This window comes from Trichosurus vulpecula, chromosome 2 (assembly GCF_011100635.1).
Source record: "Trichosurus vulpecula isolate mTriVul1 chromosome 2, mTriVul1.pri, whole genome shotgun sequence".
Lineage (NCBI taxonomy): Eukaryota > Metazoa > Chordata > Mammalia > Diprotodontia > Phalangeridae > Trichosurus > Trichosurus vulpecula.
In genome coordinates, this window is record NC_050574.1 from 305,765,015 (window position 1) to 305,784,653 (window position 19,639).

A 19,639-nucleotide genomic window follows, 5' to 3' on the forward strand; every position below is an offset into this window, starting at 1 on the left:
TTATTTATACATTTTAGTGTGTTATTCTTTCCATTTACATTGTTGTAGTTAATGTGAATATTTCTTTCTTGATTCTTGCTGTACTCTGCATCAGTTCATATAGATCTTTCCAAGTTTCTCTGTAGTCATCACACACATCATTGCTTACAACACAGGCATATTCATTAAATTCACTTTGTTTAGCTAATCCAGTCCCCAAATGATGGGCATCTATTTTGTTTACAATTCCTAGCTATCACAAAAAGTACTGCTACAAATATTTTGGAGTATATGGGGACTTTTTATGGATCAACGGCTCCCTTGGGATGTGATTGCAGTAATGAAGTCTCTGATTCAAAGGGTATGGGCATTTTAGTCACTTTATTTCCACAATTACAAATTGCTTTCCAAAATGGTTGTATTATTTCATTAGTGTTCCTATTTTCCTATAATCCCTCGTAACACTGACTGTTGCTATTTTTAGTCATTTTTGCCAATTTGTAGAATGCAAAGTGAAACCTCAGGGTTGCTTTCATTTGCATTTCTCTTGTTATTAGTGATTTGGCACTTTGTACATGCTTGTGAATGTTTTGCAGTTGTTTTGAGAACTGTTTGTTAACATATAGCCTTTGAGCATTTATCTATTGTGGATTGAATATTACTACTATTATATATATATGTATATAATATATACATATATAATTATTATTCATGTCTTAAATACCAAAGCATTTTCAGAGAAATTTGATGCAAAGACTTTTCCTCATTCAACCAATTTCCTTATTATGCTGGATACATTAATGCCTTTGCAAAAGCTTTTTAGGTTCCAGTAACTGATGTTATTTATTTTATGTTTTATAATTGCCTCTATCTCTTGTTTGATTAAAATACATCTCTTATTCATGGCTGTGACAGGTATACGAACTTTTTCTCTTCTAATTTTTGTAGTATGATCTTTATAATGTTAGTGACACATTTTGAATATATTGTGTTGTGTGGGGTAAAATGTTAGTCTAACCCTAATTTCTTCCAGACTGCTTTCTAGTTTTCCCAGCAGTGTTTTGTTTTGTTTTGTTTTCATCAAATAGTATTTACCTAAGTAACTTATGTTTACATCTTATATCTTTATCAAACACTGGATTATTGAGTTCCATTGTTTCTGAATCTCCTTTGTTTAGTCTGTTCCATCAATCTATCTCTCTATTCTTTTTTTCATTTTTAAAAAATATGCAAATATATATATATATATATAGTTTCTTAGATCATAATGTCCAAATTTGGCCACCTTTATCAGAAATTGCTGAATCTTCCAACAAGAGTCTATCCTCAGCTTCTGGTAGCCATGATGATAGAGTAAGAAATGTCACTCTTACCCTCCCTTATGGAAATGAATGTCAAAAAATTAAAATTAATTAATTAATTATTAAGAAAAGAAATTGCTGGATCTTATAGTTTTTTTGGTCAAAAAAAAAGTAAAGTAAAAACTTGTGAATAGCCTGGACATTTATAGCTTAATTTTCAAGAGTCAGGCAAACTTTCCAAATAGTCTCTACGTTTGGATCATCTTCTCAGTTTCTCATGTTTTCCTATTGTTTTATTAATAATCTCTTCAGAAATTTAAGCAAGCCTTGCCACCCTGAATCCACAGCTTTTAGGAAAGGTACCTTTAATAATAATCAGGGAGAATCATGGTTTCCTGGCTTGGGTCTTCATATTCATTTTCAACCATGCATGCCATGTATCCTAGGCACATAACATCATTTTGGGGACAATATTCTTCTAATGAATAGTAGTATGTAGAAAATAAAGCACAACACTTTATGGTCTTGGCAAGGTCTTTAAAAACTGCATTTGCAATAGATGTGCCATAAAAAGTTGCAGTGCTTCTACCTAGTTTATCTACGAGCAACTGGAAATATTCTGTTGCATGTTGCAGTATGCTGGCAGTATCATTCATTTCAACAAAAAAGGTACTTTTACCTGATGTTATTCCATCTGAAGCACTGAATCTAGTGAACTCAATGAACTGGTGCAAAACTATAATCTTCAGCAGGAATATAAAAGTCCATCTGAGCTATTATAACCAAAAGACCAATCTGTTTTATGAGGATGGATTTGCCACCCCCCGCCCCTGCATATCTGGTACACAATAAGCAGATGCAAAAAATAAGCATTCCTGCTATTATCTTCTGAATCTTCTTCCTTACAACTTCTCATATCTTTAGGAATAAAGTCATCACCAAAATAGTATTTGGATGCTCAAATGCTTTAAACTTTAAGAAGGGCTGAGTTTCTTCATCTGGTACTAGGATTACTGGACAACACATATGATAATGAGCACCTCAACTATAGTTAGCCAAACATAATAGGACACCAAACAGGGCAGTGCACTCCATAGATTCTGCCAGTTCCTGTAATTTTTATCAAAATTAAGGAAGAACCTCTCCATACAGTCCTTCAGTTATACCTTTGTCTGGTCTTCAGCATTCTTCAGATCAGCAGCTTCTTCTCAATGTCTTTGGCCAGTATTATTTATAGGCCCTCTTAGTGGATTTTAGTTCATATTCCCCTGGCAAACATGTGATGTGAAACTTTATGGAATTTCCAGCTTGGAGCAATTTTTGCCAAGCCCCCAGTAGACTATGAACCTGTAACCAATCTGTTTGCACTGCCCAAATATTCTAAGAGGCTGTATTCATCGTCCTTGATGTCAGCCAAAATTTAGTCATAATCGGAGTCAAATCCTGTTTTGGGAATAATTTTTCCAGTTTTTTTGAGCTTTTTCAAGGTCTACAGCTGTATCCTATTAGCTTCATTGTGTGGTCAATTCAGGGAACTGACCTCCTGACTTTAGTGGGATGGGGAGGCTTATGAGATCCTTCTATCTCCCCAGTCTTAGATCATTGTATTGGACTCCATTCCCACGTCATACATCTCTTGCTGGATTTAATTAACATCCTTAGTACAGGACAGGAGATAGCATCATCAACATAAAAGGTGAAAATGTTTAAAATGATGAATCCTGTATCTGAGAAGAGACAAATTCCTGTACTGACTTATCAGTCATTCCTCTATAATTTGATTTGTTTTTTAAATTTGAAAACTGAATTACTCAGGGAATTATTTGTTTCCTTGAGTATTTCTATTGACTTAGTGCTGTATAGTGTTGGCAGATAAGTACTGTTAAGGACTGAAACTTTTCTTTCAATTTGCAAAGCAGGTCTAATTGGCTCAATGGAGCAGGTGACAGAAGACCTGGTTTCATAGCTGTCTAGCCATGGGAATTGAGCAAGTCATTTAAACAATGCAAGGCATAGTTTTCTCTTCTGTAAAATGGGAATAAAGATAGAAATCACATTCCAACCCTGAGATATAGCACTTGCTATGCCTGTCTTATCTGCAACAGTGCTAAGGCATACAGTGATTAGATGACACCTCCAGACAAGGGATGAGATAAGAGAGTGGAACCCAGTGCTCATTTGCTTTTTGGAGGGATGGCTGCAGCTCTGTTGAAGGGGTTCTGGCCAGGTCACTCATGAGAGAAAGCACACTCCCTTCTAAAATTCCTCTTAAGGACTAAATGAAATTCAAGCTTTCTGCTTATCACAGAATGAAATAAAATATGCAACTAAAACTATCCTGTGAAGAAAACCATAGGGAAAAAGACTAAGCTCTCCCCTGGGTATGAGAAAAGCACCCTCTTCTCTAGCCAGCACAGTGACTCTGTTCCTTGCTAGGCTGTTATGCTATCTGCAAACCCAGGGTTCATTTTTTGATTCCTATCCAAACATCACACCACCTGCTTCTCCAAGCACAAATACTCCCCAAAACTGTTCAACCAGGATGACCTTTATGACAGGCAGGTATTTGACTAAATTATTAGAAAGCAAGTAATGACCAGGCACATCAGTCAAAATAGACAGGTTGTGCATGCAGATGGTATCTCTGACTAACATACATTTGCGAAACAGAATGGGATGGTTGGAAAAATAAAATATTAAGTACCAACTTTTTTTTTAAAATACGGCATCTGTCTAATGTGAAAACAGACTTTTTTTGAGAGGGAGCTGTTATTACGGACAAAAATAGTTTTAAAGGTAAGCCAAAAACTATGTCAGCTCTTTCTGAATGATCGAAAAGTACAGTTTTTTAAAAAAGTCTTTATGGAAAAGAGGTGAAAAACTGAAGATGAAAATACTGGTTAAAAATATATGAGTCAGCCTTGTTCAGAACAGAATGTTACTCAGGTTTTCAGCAATGTTTTATCTGATGCAAGAAGATGTCATCAATAGACAAAATGAAGAAAAAGGAGGAGGGTAAAAACTCCTTAAAAAAAGTTAAAAATGCCACTGGGGGGGAGGCAGCTAGGTGGAACAGTGAGTAGAGCACCAGCCCTGGAGTTAGGAGTACCTGAATTCAAATCTGGCCTCAGACACTTAACACATTTACTGGCTGTGTGACCTTGGGCAAGTCACTTAACCCCAATTGCCTGGCTTTCACCCCTGCAAAAAAAAGAATTAAAAAAATGCCACCTGGCCAAGTTTTATTTTAATATACTTTAATTAGTCAAAGTAGTCTTGTTGTATTGAAGAACAAAAGAAAAATAGAAGGGGTGGCACTTAGAGTTAAAGAGCTAACACTCTAGTTAGCAAGAATTGCTAAACTGAATGGTATTAATTGCAAGTGCACAATGAGCCTGCTGTTACTCAATACTGATTCTTCTTTCATAACACCTTTTGTATCTAGTCTTTCCTTACCACCTTTACTAAGATTATCCTAGTCCATAAGGGTCTCACTTCATGACTGGAACAGGATCATAGAATATTATTTAGAGCTGGAAGGGACTCAGAGACCATCTAGTCCCATGTTCTTATTTTATACATGTGTTTTGACTTTCTTTTTATCCCCAGTGCTTTGAAAATAGTAGGCTTTTAATAAATGTTAATTAATTGACTGATAGGAGACTGGGTCCTAAGCAAGTGTTTAGAGAGAATGCAATAAAGATAGACTGAGATGAAGACTCCAAGAAAGATCAGTTTATTAACAGTGATGTGTATAGCTTAATAAAGTGGGTCACTCTGGAAACCTCAGTAAAGCCAGCAAACCCAGTGAGAAATGGAGACCCCCTTTATTGACACGCAGGTATGGAGGGACATCTGGGTAGGTTTGGAGCATTACAATTTGTTATACAAGGAAAACTGGATTGGCATTCAGCTGTGGCTAATCATGCCCCCTCTGACAATTAAGGGATATTAATTGTTTGATGGGACTCATCTTCTTCTTGTAATCTTAACCAGGAGACCAGAACCACCAGGTCTATTCTCCCCTTGGAAGAAATCAATCTTCTCATAATTACACAAGGACAAGCAAGGACAGACGTATCTTTTGAGGGTTGGCACTAGCTTAAATCAGTTGGGGTTCACAGACAAAAAGCAAATGTCTCAAGGGCTAACGGCCTGAGTCATAACAACTTTTCAACTACACATTTAAACTAGCTTGGACCTGAGCAAGGTGAGTTCAGGCAGATACTAACTCAATCATAAAAATCAAAACAGCATAAAATCAATTATATTATAAAGTCAATATAATAGAAATAAAATGTAATATTAAATTTTATCTTTTCACACAAGTTAAGTGATTCACTCAGCCAATGTCACACAAATAGTAAGTATCAAAGGCGAGATGGGAACCTAGGGTTTCTAACTCCTGAACCATTGCTCTTTTCAATGAAATGTATTCCCTCTCCTACAATGATACCCTTATTCGTTTTCTTAGTACCCTGTATCAATGGTCCTGTATTTCACCACTTCAATCTATCAATCAAATACCCACTGGATGATTTTTCCTAAAATGTAATTTAAAGACTTCACTGCTACCAATTTGATCTAGACAAGGCTACTTCTATGAGGAAGCATGGGCCAATGGAAATCATACTGTATTGGGAATTTAGGGAACAGGATTCTAATGGATGTTCTCCCCATAGATGATGAAATTTTAGTTGGGACTTAGAAGAAGTCAGGAGGGCAATGTCAGTGGATCAAAGAGTATGTGTTGGGAGTAAGGTGTAAGATGACTGGAAATGTAAGATGAGATAGACTACAAAGGGCTTTAAGGGTCAAACAGAAGATTTTGTATTTGATTCTGGAGGCAATGGGGAGGCAATGGATGCATAGGAAGAAAAAACACTTTGGATGAATGGAGGATAGTTTGGAGCGGAAAGGCCTGAGGTAGGCTATTGCAGTAGTACAGGTGGGGGTGATTGGGGCCTGTACCAGAGTGGTGGAAACGTCAAAGAAACAAAGGTGGCATATTCAGGAGATGCTGCAAAGGACAAAACAGGACTTGGCAACAGATTTTATATGATGAGTGAGAGAAAGTGATGTATCCAGGATGTCACCCAGGTTGTGAGCCTGAGGGCCTGGGAGAATGGTATTATTCTCTACAGTAATAAGTAAGTTGTATCAGTGGTGGGAGAAGATTTATGGAAAGATATTGAGTATAGTTTTGGATGTATTGCATTTAAGATATTCATTGTACATCCACTTTGAGAGATATGAAAGGCAGTGGAGATGTAAGATTGGAGATCAGCAAAGAGGTTAGAGCAGGATGGGTAGATTTAAGAATCTTGAACAATTTCACTAACAGGGAGCTCAGCAATTTTGAAGGTGGCCTATGTTAAACTGAGCTGATTGTTGAAATCATAGCATCAGAAACCTACACTCAGAACCATATAGTTTAATGTCCTTATTTTACAGGAGAAATTAGGGGCCAGTTTGGCTAAGTGACCATCCAACATTAAATAGGTAATGACCTTTGTAGACGGAATTGGAATCTAGGTCCCCTGACTCCAGAGGCAACAATTTTCCCACTGTACCTTGTAACAACTAAGTACAAATTAATTGAAAAGCAACATGGCATAGTGAATTGAAAGCTGTCTGTGGAGTCAGCAAGGTCTAGGGCCAAGGCCAACTCATACTTGCTGTGTGATCCTGGGTGACTCACTTAAAGTCTCATGGTTAGAGGAAGTTTCTGATCAAGATGTCTCTATGCTAATAAAATCATTGGGCTTGTAAAAAATAAAGAAAAAAGAAAAAAAATTAAAAAATATATTATATTATTTTTTATCAATACTAATTCTTTCACCCTGGAGTTTTTTATTTCTTTTCTTTTTCCCTCTGGAGTGATATCAAATGTTCAATCACTTTCCCACATGACGTCCCTCTCAGTCCTAGAAGAAAGTTATATTCACTTGCCTTCCTCACCCAAACATTTTTCTCCTCCCAGCCCACCAAGGCAAAACATGATTTGGTGGAATTTCTAACTCTACATAGTTTCCACATTCATCATCACCTTTATCATTCTTCCTCAAGCATCTATTATTTTGGGGTCATGTTTTAAGTGTAGTGGCCTGTAGATACTATTCTAGTTGTGGACGGTGAGATCAGGGAATAGTTATGCTACTTTGATCAAGGTGCCAGCCGTTTAGTGTAGTCTATGATCCCATCACTTTGTTTTGTTGTTGTTTTTAGCAAGCATATCACATTGTTGGCTCATACTGAACCCATATGTTAAATTAAGGTACCTGGTTTTTAAGATCAGCTCTGCCATGTGTGATCTATCTATTCTCATTGCAAGTCATTTGCTTTCTCTTTCAGATAACTCCTCTGAAAAGTCCATAGTGGATTAGGTGATGTTTAAAGACTCTTCTAGCTCGCTATCTTATGGTTACTGTTAGAAGATATTTTTATTTAAAATTCTGGGAGCCAACATGGCATAGTAAACAATAAATCACTCTCACCCTTCCTTTTTGGCCTTGAAAAACCTAGAGAATATTGCCCCAAGATAAATCCTGGAATGGTGGATCCAGCAGAAAGTTTGGGAGGCTAGGGGGATTAATGGGAAAGTTCCCTCTTGCTGTGGCTGAAGGGGACAAGTACAGGATGGGGGGGGTGGAGTGTCCCAACAAGCCCCACCTCAGTGGACCAGGAGAAGATCACCAGTCCCAGGGTAGAGGAACAGGCAAGAGCCAACAGCAGGCACACACCACCTCCGGCTCAGCACCAGGTAAAATACCAGACCACTACAACATACAACTGCATACACCTGAGGCCCCAGCACAGAAAGTCAGTGATGAAGTCCCTGCCCCACCCCCCAGAAGAAGAAAACTTGGACAGTGCCCTCTGGGACCCAGAAGCAGAGATTAAATTTAACTCCACCCCCCCACACACACACACACAAAGAGGCAAACAATATGAATAAGAAGAATAAAAACAATCAATGACCATAGAAAATTATCTTGGTGACAGGAAAGATCAAAACACAAATTTAGGAGAGGACAACATGGTCAATACATCCACATCCTGGGGCAGCTAGGTGGTGCAGTGAGTAGAGCACCGGTGCTGGAATCAAAAGGACCTGAGTTCAAATCCCAGCCTCAATCACGTGGCACACTTACCAGCTGTGTGACCTTGGGCAAGTCACTTAAATCCCAATTGCCCTGCCTTCCCCCCTCCAAAAAATATATCCACATCTAAAACCTCAAAAGGGAATATGACTTGGTCTGAAGACCAAAAAGACTTCTTGGAAGAGCTCAAGAAGAATTTTAAAAGTCAAATAAGAGAGGTAGAAGAAAAACTTAAAAATACAATTGACAAAATGGAAAAAAAGTACACTGAAGAAAACACTCATTAAAAAGTATAATTGGCCAAATGGAAAAGGAGGTTCAAAAGCTAATTGAAGAAAAACATTCATTAAAAATTAGAATTGGGCAACTAGAAACTAATGATAAATATAGACGGTTTGAACTTCTATATTTAGATTCTATGAGACATCAAGAATCAGTCAAACAAAATTGAAAAAATAAAAAAGAAGAAAATGTAAAATACCTCATTGGAAAAAATAACTAACCTAGAAAATAGATCCAGTAAAGATAATCTAAGAATTATTGGTCTACCTAAGAACCATGATGAAAAAAAAAGTGCCTGGACAGCATCTTTCAAGAAATCATCAAGGAAAACTTCGCTGAGGTCCTAGAACCAGAGGGTAAAATAGTCATCAGAAGAAGACACCAATCACCTCCTGAAAAAGATCCCAAATTTGACATTCCAAGGAATATTGCAGCCAAATTCCAGAATTGTCAGATTAAGAAGAAAATACTGCAAGCAGCCAGAAAGAAACAATTCAAATATCGTGGAACCATAGTCAGGGTTACACAGGACTTTGCAGCTTCTACATTAAAAGATTGGATGGCTTGGAATGTGATATCCCATAAGGCAAAGGAGCTTGGATTACAACCAAGGATCAACTACTCAGTGAAATTGAGAATAATCCTTCGGGGGCGGAGATGGATATTCAATGGAATAGGAGACTTCCAGACCTTCCTGATGAAAAAACCAGAGCTCAAAGGAAAATTTGATCTTCAAATACAAGATTCAAGAGAGGCATAGAAAGCTAAAAAGGAAAAGGGGTGGAGTGAGATATGCTTTTCAATAAGGACAAACATCCCAACATGGGAAAATGATACTTACAACTCTTGAGAGTCATATCTTTATTACATCACATAGAAGGGAAATACATAGAAAGAAGGGGTGGGTTTAAGTTGATTTTGATATATTGATATAAAACCTAATTAAGTGCTTATAAAAGATTGTAATGGAAGAAGAGAAAATAGAGAAAAAGGAGATCAATGAATTGAATATGCAACTGAAAAAGCTAGAAAAAGAACAAATTAAAAATGCTCAATTAAATACCAAATGAGAAATACTGAAAACCAAAGGAGAGATTAATAAAATTGAAATCAAGAAAAGTATTGAACTAATAAATAAAACTAACAGCTAGTTTTATGACAAAGCCAATAAAATAGATAAAGCTTTGGCTAATTTGATTTAAAAAAGAAAGAAGGAAACCAAATTATCAATACCAAAAATGAAAAGGGTAAATTCACCACTAATGAAGAGGAAATTAAAACAATAATTAGGACTATTTTGCCCAACTGTATGCCCATAAATTTGACAATCTGAATGAAATGGATTAATATTTATAAAAATATAAATTGCCCAGATTAACAGAAGAGGAAGTAAAATACTTAAATAACCCCATCGTAGAAAAATAAATTGAATGAACCATCATTCCCTAGGATAAACTCTCCAGGGCCAGATGGACTTACAAGCAAATTTTATCAAACATTTAAGAACAATTAATTCTATTATTACATAGACTATTTGGGAAAATAGGTGAAGAAGGAGTACCTCCAAATTCTTTTCATGAAACAATTATTATGCTGATAACTAAACCAAGAAGATTCAAAACAGAGAAAGAAAATGATAGACAACTTTCCCCAATGAATATTGATACAAAAATTTTAAATAAAATATTAGCAAAAAGATTATAGCAACATATCACAAGAATCATTTATTATGGAAATGTAGGATTTATTCCAGGAATGTAAGGCTGGTTCAGTATTAGGAAAACTATCAGGATAATTGATCATATCAACAAAAAAGATAGCAGAAACCATATGATTATGTCAATAGATGCAGAAAATTTTTTTGACAAAATGCAACACCCATTCCTATTAAAAACACCAGAGAGCATAGGAATAACTGCAGTCTTCCTTAAAACGATAGGTGCCATCTACCTAAATCTATCACCAAGTATTATCTGTAATGAAGATAATCTAGAAGCATTTTCACTAATATTGGGGGTGAAACAAGGATGTCCACTAACACTCCTATTATTCAACATGGTACTAGAAATATTAGCTTTACCAATAAGAGAAGAAAAAGAAATTGAAGGAATTAAAATAGGTAAAGAAGAAACAAAGCTTTTACTCTTTGCAGGTGATATGATATACTTAAAGAATCCTAGAGGCCCAAGTAAAAAACTACTTTGAATAATAAATAACTTTGGCAAAATTTCAGGATATAAAATAAACCCACATAAATCATCTGCCTTTCTATATATTACTAACAAAGACCAACAACAAGAGATAGAAAGATAAATTCCATTTAAAGCTGCAGTAGACATTATAAAATATTTGAGAGTCTACCTGCCAAAACAAACCCAGGAACTATATGAACAAAATTACAAAACACTTTTTCCCACAAATAAAGTCCAATCTAAATAATTGGAAAAATATCAGTTGCTCATGGATAGGCTGAGCTAATGTAGTAAAAATGTAAATTTTACCTAAATTAATTTACTTATTTAGTGTCATAGTAGTCAAACTACCAAAAAATTATTTTATAGAGCTATAAAAAATAATAACAAAATTCATCTGGAAGAACAAAAGGTCCAGAATATCAAGGGAAATAATAAAAAGAAATGCTAGGGATGGTGGCCTAGCCATACCAGATCTTAAGTTGTATTATAAAGCAGCAGTCATTAAATCTACTTGGTACTGGCTAAGAAATAGAGTGCTACATCACTGGAATAGGTTAGGTACACAAGACACAGTAGTCAATGACTATAATAACATACTGTTTCATAAATCCAAAGACTCCAACTTCTGGGATAAGAACTCAGTATTTGACAAAAACTTCTGGGATAACTGGAAAATAGTATGGCAGAAAATGGGCGTAGACCAATAGCTTACACCTTATACCAAAACAAAGTCAAAATGGGCTCATGATTTAAATATAAAGGATGACAGTATAAGCAATCTGGGAGAGCAAGAAGTAGTTTACCTGTCAGATTTATGAAGAATCAAAGAATTTATGACCAAACAAGACATAGAGAATGTTATGAAATACAAAATGCATAATTTTGATTGCATTAAATTGAAAAATTTTTGTACAAACAGAGCCAATGCAACCAAGATTAGGAGGGAAGCAGAAAACTGGGAAAGAATTTTTACAACCAGTGTTTCTGATAAAGGCCTAATTTCTAAAATATACAGAGAACCGAGTAAAAATTATAAGAATATAAGTCATTCCCCAATTGATAAATGGTCAAAGGATATGAACAGGCAGTTTTCAGAGGAAAAAATTAAAGCTATCTGTAGTCATATGAAAAAAATATTCTCTAAATCACTATTGATTAGAGAAATGAAAATCAAAACAACTCTTAGGTACGACATCACACCTGTCATATTATCTAACATGACAAAACAGGAAAATGACAAATGCTGGAGAAGATATGGGAAAATTGGAACACTAATTCATTGTTGGTGGAATTGTGAACTGATCCAACCATTCTGGAGAGCAATTTGGAACTATTGCCAAAGGGGTATAAAAATGTGCATACCCTTTGACCCAGCAATATCACGTCTAGGACTGTATCCCAAAGAGATCATACAAGTGGGAAAAGGACCCACATGTACAAAAATATTTATAGCAGCTCTTTTTGTGGTGACAAAAATTGGAAATTGAGGGGATGCCCATCAATTGGGGCATGGCTGAACAAGCTGTGCTATATTAATTTAATGGAATACTATTGTGCTATAAGAAATGATGAGCTGGAGGACTTTAGAAAAACCAGGAAAGACTTGTACCAACTGATGCTGAGTGAAATGAGCAGAACTAGGAGAACATTGTACACAGCTATAGCCACATTGTGCAATGACTAACTTTGATAAACTTGGCTCTTCTCAGCAATGCAAGGTTCTAAGATAATCCCTAAGGTCTCATGATGGAAAATACTATCCACATACAGAGAAAGAATTGTGGAGTCTGAATGCAGATGAAAGCATACTATTTGCTCTCTCTTTTTGTTCTGTTTCTTTTTTCTCACAGTTCATTCCATTGGTTCTAATTCTTCCTTGTAACATGACTAATGTGAAAATATGTTCAATGTGAATATATATGTAGAGCTTATATTGGATTGCATGCCGTCTTGCATAAGGGGCAGGGCTGAGGGAAAGGAGAAGGAGAAAACTTAGAACTCAAAAGTTAGTGGAATTGAATGTTGTAAATTAAAAATAAATAAATAATTTTTTTTTTAAAAAAGAGAAAAAAATGAAGACATTTTTGAGATAAACTGTTCTCAAACCAGTTTTCTTCAGCCTTTCAACCAGCTACTTGAGCAACTGATATTCTGAGCCTAAAGCACCAGACTACACATAAGGTACTTCAAAAGTATTATCCCAAGGGTGGGCAGGGAGGGAAGAGGGGAGAGAATTTGGAATGCAAAGTTTTAGAAACAGATGTTCAAAAACAACAAAAAAAAGTTTTTGCATGCAACTAGGAAATAAGATGCACAGGCAATGGGGTGTAGAAATCTATCTTGTCCTACAAGAGAAGAAGGGAAAGGGGGATGGGAGGGGAGTGGGGTGACAGATGGGAGGGCTAACTGGGGAACGGGGCAACCAGAATATACGCCATCTTGGAGTGGGCGGGAGGGTAGAAATGGGAAGAAAATTTGTAATTCAAACTCTTGTGAAAATCAATGCTGAAAACTAAACATATTAAATAAATTAAATAAAAAGAGATTTTCAATGTGTTATTAATAAAAATGGCAGCCTTTTCATTGCTGACCTAGGCAGTTAAAAAAATAGTATTAGCACAAAAACTTTTGGGATACTCTGTTTTTACATATGTTAAGTTTTAAATCAGATATTATAAAGCACTTATTATAGTGCCTAGCAAGTAGCAGGCATTTGATTCTCCCCCTCCTCTACCTCTCCTTGCTGTTTGTGCTCATTTTTCTACACTATCAATGAATACTGGCTAAAAAAATTAACTATTTTTCTTGGCTTTCTAAAATCCACAGACTTCAATATAATGTGTTACTAAGTTAGTCTTGAATTCATTGACAAAAATTGGAACAAGAAAGGAACAAACACAACAGCCTACTAGAAACAGCCTTTGGGATTTACGGTGATCTAATCAACACACTTTAAGCACGGCCATCTGACTAGATAGGAAGGCATCTAACTATACAGTATTCCTCTAAATTTTTTTGCAAAGATATTATAAGACTTTGTCAAGTCTTTTGCTAAAATCACCATACACTATGTCTATATAATTTTTATATTTACAAGTGTAGTAGCTCTATCAATATAATGAATTTAGTATGATTTGTCCTTTGTAAAAACCACACTGGTGTCTACTGATTACCATTTTGTTTTGTTTCAGAATTTTGGGATTGTCAATCAATATCACCAGTCTAATTTCTCTAATTCTTTCTTTCTCCCTCTCTCCATCCCTCCCTCCCTTATTTCCTTTTTTCCTTCCTTCCTTCCTTCCTTCCTTCCTTCCTTCCTTCCTTCCTTCCTTCTTCTTTCTTTCTTTTCCTTCCTTCCTCCATTATTCCCCCTTCCCTCCCTCTTCTATCCTTCTCCCTCTCCTTTCCTTAAATTAAAAAAAAAACACACACACACACATTAACTTTGGATATTCTGCAATTGTCAGACCACAGTAATCATTTAAAGTATTTTACATCAGTAACTTGGACCAAGGTAATGGGCATACCACATCCTTTATTTTTCCCATGTTTTAAACATGATTGTAAGATCTTGTTTTGTCCTTCATAACATCTTTTTTTTTTGTGAACCACAGTTTATTCTGAACTTTGGCCTTATAGGCTGTAGTTTGTATCACTTTTATATTCATTCTGTTATATTGTTAATATTTAACTATAATCTAAAAATAGTTACAATAAAATTAAAAGAGGAATAAAACATGAAGAGCAAAAATAGATAAATGAATAAAGAAATAGGTAGATAGATAAGTGAATAAATACATGAAAGATAGAATACTTGACTAGTTACAATTTTGCATTTCATTTTGCTTGCTCTCTTAGGCATGTTCGAACATGGATGAAAATGGCACCTATGGTATATTAGAGATAGGTCTGTATAACTCAAATAATTTGCTAGTGATGGACTATTAATTAATAGTTCTGTGAGATATTAAGACCATAACAAAATATAAATGACATGTCATAGACTATTGAGTTGTAAGTGCTCAAACCAATTTGTAAGTTGAGAAATATGAGACTTCAAGAAGATGAGAGTATTTGTCTCTAGTCACACAGCTAGCAACTAGCAGGCATCCCTCAGATCAATTCTTTTACCATTAGACTATATACTCTCACATATAATCAAGGACTTTTCCTATTTACCTTTCCAAAATATATTTCATCATAACTCCATACTCCATACTCTCTACTACAGACACACAGTCTACCCACTGTCCTCTGAGTATGCTATGTAATAATAACTCATGTCTATTAAACACTTTTAGCTCAACCAAGGGCCTTGCAACGAGAAAATTATAAAAGCATTTTTCCTCCTTTATAGACTGAGTCCCTAAGGATTTAAGTGAATGGTTCATGTTCATGTGGCAGACAAGTGTTAGAGATGGAAACAGAAACCAGGTCTCTTGATTTGCCTTCTAGCAGTCTTTCTACTAACACATGCTTCTTTGATCATTTCAACACTCTCGTCTTTAATTTACTCCCTCCCATCCATGATACTTGGCTCAATTTTCCTCATCCTTCAAGATTTATCTCAAATCTCTTCAGTGAAATTTTGTCCTTTGACTTGATCACTAGAGACCACTGTGATCTTTCTTTCCTCTAGGCTTTTAAGGAGATAAATTGTTGGTGGGAAGCATTTGATACAATGTCATTTGAGACCTGAATTGCCTTGAATTTTTATTCAGGCAAATTTTCTTTCTGCAGCTAGATTATAAACTCCTTAATGGCAGATACCATGTGTTAGACTTCTACAAAACACACACACACACACACACGCACACACACACACACACACATACACACACACACACACATTCCCTTGCCCTAGCACCAAGTATAGCTCAACATACATAGTGAGTGATCAATGGCATTTTGAAACATTCATTGGATTGTTTTAGCTACAAGACAATAACTGGTGTACCTAAATTCTTCTTGTCCCATCTCTAGAAAACTGAGTTACTTTAGGCCTCTATAATCTATTTGGAAAGTCAATTTAATATAGTTGATAAAGACCTAGCCTTTATACCAGGAAGATCTAGGTTCAAGTCCATCCTCTGACATGTGGTGGATATTTGAGGCAGGGTGAGTCATTAAATAACTCAATTTTCTGGACAACTAGACACTAAGTTGCCCAGAAAGTATTACTGCTCTTCATTGGCAGAGAGACTTTCCTTACCCTGGAGTTCCCTATTTCAAGGAAATCACAGGCCCCCTACAAACCAAGCCATTCACTCAGTAGCACTCTAAAACCAAGGCATTCACTCTCTTCTCTCTGGTGAAACTAAGTCCCTTAATTTTCTTTTCTCATTTGCCATCGAGTCTGACAACCACCTTGACAAAAATTTGCCCTTTGTTTATTGTAGTGTTTGGTTTACTGACATGGAAAATTCAATCACCAAGTATAGTTTCAGCCTTAATTGCTAATATTAAGTGATTTTTTAAAATTTCTAATGCATGTCTAACTAGAGCAAATGTTTTCTTCATGAACAGGCAATTATGTCATTCCAAACACGTTTACTCTAATTAAACAAAACGGTTTTACTAATTACTAATGCAAGACAGGACATGCTGGATTTTGTTTCTTGGTTCTTTTTTTTTTTTACATCATGAATGTTGCCCTCTCAGATACTTTGGCCCTGTTAATTAGAAGTTAAAATTCACTGTCAGGGATATCAACACATATCTATGGCATACTATTCCTATTTTTTATACAGTGGATTGTGGCAGATTAATCAATTAATAAATGAATCAACAATCATATATTAAGTGTCTCCTCTGCATCAGATACTATGCTAAGTGGGGAGGGGGGGGAAACAAAGACAAAAGTGAACCAGTTCCTGCCCTCAAAGAGTTTATTCTTCAACGAGGGAGACAATGTATAGATAAATACAAGACATAGATAGTATTCAAACGGATGCTTCCTCTACTGTCTGAGGTGGAGTTAAAGAAATGTGAAGAGAATGAGCATTTTATAAAATTGTAGGCAGATTAAACCTATTAACAATATGACTCTTAGAACCTGTTCCTACTATAACTTGCTCACTTGAAAAGTTAAATCTATAGAAGTTCTCAGATGAGTTCATATAAGCTCCATGATGAAAGTACTCATGATGAGACACATTCATAGATGGAGAATGGTATGATACCTAGTATATCTGAGGTACCTCTATAATATCAGGGAAATTTGCTCTGGGATCTACCTTTTACATCTCATGAATGGCTATGTTTTTCCCCCTGGGGTTTTTGTGTTTGAAGCTAGTTTGACATGATTACCAAACTCATTAATGAACTTCAAATTCTAACCCATTTATTGGTTTAGTACTATCTATATATGATAGGAAATACACAAATAGCATTTGTGTTAGAATATTTAAATGTGAACATGTCATGTGAAACAATCTAACCCAGCATTCATTTATTAAGGATCTAGATCATTCTTTGAATTGTACTAGTCAGAGGGGCATTCAAGAGTACTGTAAGATGTGATTTCATCCTGCACAAAACTCTTCATTTCATTAAGGAAATAAATATTAGGCTCATAGTCAATGAATAAGAGGAATAGTTAATAATCAACACAATATGTTTAAATGTCCCGTATGATAGGTATAGTTGACAAGCAGTACAGTAGAAAGAGCACTAGCTTTATAGAGAGAAGATGCAGGTTCAATCCTACTTCTGATGCTTACATCTGTGTGATTTGGGGGAAATCACTTAATCTCTCAGGGCTTCAACTTTCTGATGTGTAAAATGGGGGTATGTTATGGTAATTAAGGTGGGACTTTTTTTACTGTTTTCTCTTTTGGAATGCTGTTGTATTCAAGTACATTTGGTGAGTTTTGCCTTTCAAATGTAGTGGCAAGCAAAGTGAGCTTTTTGTTTTCTGTTTTGGAGTGCTTCTCAGCACTAAGGAATCTTTGATTGAATCAGGAGTCTACAGTGACCTGCTTATGTCAAGGGAAGTCCTAGTCGTGTGCGTTTGAGTCATATGATTCGGATGCCCTTTGACCCTGAAGAAGCGTACATAAACTCAGAGGTTAGCATTTTGCTTTTGGGGTAACACTCATTGAAAGAGTGTTGGTGATGAGACTCTGGGTAAGCTGTTGAAGTAGCCTCCCAGCTTTGAAAACCCAAATGTTGGTGCTTCTCTCATTAACTATGTATTATGATTTGGTTAGACAGAAATGTTAATCTGTTTATGTTGTCTCTGTTTGTAATTTCTGTTTCTATTTGCTCTAAAGTTCATGGTGCTGTCTTTTCCTCCTGAACTAAGTGAATGATACATGTATGTTTAATTAAAGTAAGATTGTTAACCCCTTAAAGTTGCTTTCCTTAGAAAAGCAGATCAAAGAATCTGTGCTAGCAGCCCTTCTGTGTGCTTGTGTTGTTGGTCTTACACAGCCACAACAGTGTTGTTACAGGGTATTGGACTAGATGATCGGTGAGGTCATTTCCAGCTCTAGATTTATGATATAACTGAAGGCAAACGCTTTCATTTCTCCAATGAACCTGTGATTTTTAATCTGTCATTAGTATGATTTTGATAATGTAGGTCAGAATCCATCTATGCCTATTCCTACTGTGTTCTTTTTATTTATTCTTCTGTTAAATCTGAAAGGAGGACTCCATATTAGGGGCCTTCCTCTAAATAACTGGATATACAGGGTATCCCTAAAGTCTGGACACATAGGCAAAAAAGTGTATTTTGAAATATTTGGAATATTAACAAAACTTAGCCCCCTTGACTTCTTTTTCTGGGGTATGCTAAAGGAGAAGGTGTAGTCCATGAAAATCACAGATGCAACACACTTTATTGAACACATAAAGAGTGAATATGCTAAAATTGATGTCAATGTGGAGTTATTGCATTGAGTTCATGTGAATCTTGTAAAGTGCATCAACCTTTGCATCACAAATGATGTAAATCATATTGAAGGTGTTATTTGTTAATATTCCAATTATATAAAATGTTGTTGAAAATTTCATTCATTTCATTTCTTGAAAATATGCATTTTTGCCTATGTGTCCAGACTTTAGGAACACCTTGTAGTTTGAAAATTGAATAGAGTGAGCAAGCTTTCCTTCAGTTTCACTTTGTACTTTTTTTCAAGACAAGTCATTTGATTACATGTTGATCTGGTCATACATTTCTTTCGTGGCATCTTTTGGATTGCTTCTCTTGTATAATCTATCCCTAGTAATGTTTGTTGGCCTCTTCACAGCCACCATGGGAATTTCCATTGCTTCGTGTTATCCTCAACTTTAATTCCTCAGACTGTGGTGTTTCGTGAGTTGTAGACATGTGATATCACCAAAACAATACTGATGCGATATTTAAACGATAAAAGGTCATTAGCAGGTAAAACAGGGTGTATAGAATTGGGTGAAACAAAAGGAACAAGGGATGATATTTCAAATAATTTGAATAACATGGCTACCAGGAGGAAGGTAGAAATGATCATGGTACTTTTGGGGGCAGTGGGGGGTGGATAGGCAGTAAAGAAGGCAAAAATACTAAATCCATGGTCACTCCTTCTTTCATGTTTCCTTGCACATTTTAGGAACAGCATTGATAACCTGGAGAGCATTCAAAAGAAGCATCCAGTCTAGTGAAGTTTCTAAAGATCATGTTGTATATATATCTCTCCTCCTTTTTCATGTAGGGGAAAACTAAGGCTATGAGTATAGGAATTGCTTACATGGATTCATAAAACAATTTAGTGTCAGAAATAGCATTAGAACTCGG

The 19,639-nt window shown here is 35.8% G+C and overlaps 1 pseudogene; it reads right to left on the reverse strand.

Annotated features, from left to right (window-relative positions):
- Positions 1–1,490: 1,490 nt before the first annotated feature.
- On the reverse strand, positions 1,491–14,722 carry LOC118837065 (annotated as a pseudogene).
- Positions 14,723–19,639: the final 4,917 nt, after the last annotated feature.